The sequence below is a fragment of the Vigna angularis genome, chromosome 8 (assembly GCF_016808095.1).
Source record: "Vigna angularis cultivar LongXiaoDou No.4 chromosome 8, ASM1680809v1, whole genome shotgun sequence".
Classification (NCBI taxonomy): domain Eukaryota; kingdom Viridiplantae; phylum Streptophyta; class Magnoliopsida; order Fabales; family Fabaceae; genus Vigna; species Vigna angularis.
The window spans coordinates 11,877,262-11,880,674 of record NC_068977.1 but is presented as its reverse complement, the minus strand read 5'-3'; the positions used below and the strand labels follow the sequence as shown (position 1 = coordinate 11,880,674).

Sequence of the window (3,413 nt, the reverse complement as noted above, 5' to 3'; positions counted from 1 at the left end):
GGTTAATTTTTAAAACAAGTTTTTTTAGACGGTCTTATTACATTAGATGATCTTGTTTCAGTAATCTTTTAGACATTTTTTTAAATGATATTTCATTTTTAATGTTATTCATTAAATTTCAAAACTTGAATTGTTAAATAATTTAGTTTTTCTAAACTATCTTGTCTTAACATATTTTATTTTAAAAAAATATATAAGGGACATTATTAAATATTTTAAAAAAAATATAGAACAAACACATTAAGTCAAAATTAAGTAAATAAAGGAAAAGCATTACATCGTTTGCTATAAATATAAGAATAAAAAAAATGTTATAAACCTAGGTATAACTACCACATTTTTCATATCCTGTTCAATATTAATTTCTTCACCAAAAGTTCCTTGGTGATGGTATTGACCTAAGTCCTTTTTCTGTACTTGGAGGGGACCTAGAAAACCTTCCATGACGATTTAGCTTTAATCTGATGGCAGGAAGCTTGCGTGCCACGGCCTGCCAAATCATTTGGATAGCATCATTTTCCTTAGAAGGGAAGTGAAATTCAAAGAAATGTTCAATCTCTTTCAACATGTTCCACATTCGGGTCCACTCTTCTCTGCTAATACCCCGGATGAAGTTTATAAGAAAATTTTCTTTGATGGCATCAACAGTACGGACAAATATGCAGAACTCAGAGTAGTCAATCACGTCTTCATATGGCAGCTCAATTGCATCACTGATGATGACAGGGACACAGTGACTTGCAATGGCATCAAACAAACGGTTTGATGAAGGGGTGTCACCAGCTATGTTAAGGCAGAACTTGGAAGCACGTATCCCTTCTGTTGCTTTCTTAATTCCATCTTTCTGAATACTCCCAAAGGAAAAATGCACATCCTTTTCATTTTTCAGAAGATAGAATAACTCTTGTCGTGCTAAACCTCCCTGATCATAAGGAGAAGATATTCAAGATAGCCAGAATTAATCTCGAAGCATAATATACTTATAATGCAATAGCAAGACAAGGAAATAATGGTGAATTAGCAAAATGTTGATCTTCTTTTATCAGACATGGTTATAAAAGTGATGTTCATTCCATATAAGGAACTCTATCTGCATGAGATTCTGTATATTTTTATTATATTAGGAGATACTGATCCCTTTTCTCACTTTGAGGATAATGGGGGAAGGGTCAAATCTCAAGACAAACAAGTCTAGGTGCGAAACAAGCATGAAAATCATCAACATTTTCTTGAATTCAAGCATAATGCACAGTAGCTTGTGTCAACAAGTCCAAATTTGTAGCTTATTGTTTTGCTATTGTCCTTCTACTTAGCCTTCAAAATACATCGATGTTAATATATTAAAAAATTAAATATATTTTATAACATTAAAATTAGTGTATATTAGTGTGTCAATTGTTGCCTCAAACAAAATACCATCTTTAAAACATTAGCTTCTTCCATTTTCTGCCTCCTAAATTACATTGATTTTCTATTTACAAAAGAGGGATTCCATTATCCCCCTTGAACATTGTTTAGCCATAATTAAAAAACAAAGTGTTTTCTAACTTACATGAATTATTGATGTCAATGCAAAACTATCTTCTCTGAAAAGCAAAAAAAGGCCAGAGCAACTAATATATTAAAGAGCAAGAAGGCCATACATCTTTTCTATATATTGCTCCTTGGAAGTACAATAATGTTGAACGACTATCAAACGTGGACTTGTCATTTAAATAGGAAGGGATTAAATGTTTATAAGGTGCTATCACATCCTTTTCAACATTGGCTACTTTTGGAGGATATCTCCCAAAGTCTGAAAGAATGAATGTAGCAGGCCACAACTTCATTCTTGCTTCTAACATACTGTTGGGATGGTGTGCTAAAATCAAATGGTCCTTTCCTCCTGATCTTTTCCATTGCTCTTGAGTTGTCAAATGTTTCACTAACTTTTCCTACAGTATCTTGTTCCCATTTTTCTTTTCATTCTTCTTACCTTTGGAGTAGCGATTATAGCTCAAAGATGAAAAGAATGGTACATATATAATATCAGCTTCACTGGAGTTTTGAACTCTGATTACAGTCCTAGCCTTAGGAGCTTGAGGGAATTCTGATGCAAGAATATCCAATGTAAGCCAAAACTCGATACTATGTTGCAAATTCAAGCCCCCAGGGTAACCAGGTATATTATTCCTAACATCAGGCCAAACACTATTCCCATTTGGTTTCCAATCTAAGAGTCCAAAATGGAACTCTCGTGGTAAATCATACATGTAAACCTTGATAACAAGTTCATCATTTTGGTGGCATTTTCCTCCATCATGTTTCACTAGTTTTCTGTTCCCAAATGATGATTCAACATTTTGCTTCGTCATTTGATACTTTGAACCATCTGATGCAGATAAAGGCTTTGAATTGGGTATCAGATTGTACTCCATGGGATTAGGATGATACGTAGATTGCATAACAAAGAACCACGACAAGACGAATAGGAGCGATGTCATTGTAAAGAAGCAAAACAATGACTTTCTAAAACCAACCTTGATCGAAGGAGGCCCATTTCTCTCAATCATTATTCACCACTATTTCAACACTTCACACCGCTCTACCCTCCTCTATTTAACACAATCATAAGAATTGTTAACTGCACAAACACAACAAAGGCAAAGAAGGATGATCGTACACATCAATTCAATATGAACCTCGACAAGTGAATAGTTTTAAAAGATCACATTAATAGCACAATTCACCATTCATTGAAATTATCAACCATAAACATGATGAAAGTTTACTATATGCATAGATAAACATTGTGCCAGTTATTTGAAACCCAATTGAAAATGAGAAACAAGGAGATCCACCAATCTTAACATCTCACTATAAGTGTTGCAAATATTGACTCACAACAATAACAAGAAGAACAGAAAAGGGAAAGATGTTAGTGCATTGTCGTAGTTGTGGTTATTATGTCATTATGTGTAGACTAAGAAATGAATGGAAGAAGAGAGCGCATGAATAGGGTCTAACGGTGGAAACGGGCTTGTAAGATGTGAACTATACTATTTTATGTATCTCATTTATTTTTTTAGTAATATAAATGGTGAAACTCTACATAATTTTAGTTTTCTTCTTCAATTTACTAGTAAAAAATCTTATTCTATATGATTGAATGATATTATGAAATTATGCATCTCATGTGGATTTGTTGTGAGTTTGAACTCTACATAATTTTAGTATTTGTAGGATGGAAAAAAAATTCTCATAATTAAAATAGATAATAGGTATGAATATTAAAGGGATGGACACGAATACCATGGTATGCGTATATATATCATTGCTAATAATTATAAATGAATTTTATTTAAGTATCTTTTAAAATCAAGTAATCAAAATAAAATTAGTAAGAAACAAATATTATCATTGAATAATTGTTA

General features: G+C 32.5%; 1 pseudogene; it reads right to left on the bottom strand.

The window, feature by feature from the left end:
* Positions 1-367: 367 nt before the first annotated feature.
* On the bottom strand, positions 368-2,552 carry LOC108344426 (probable arabinosyltransferase ARAD1; annotated as a pseudogene).
* Positions 2,553-3,413: the final 861 nt, after the last annotated feature.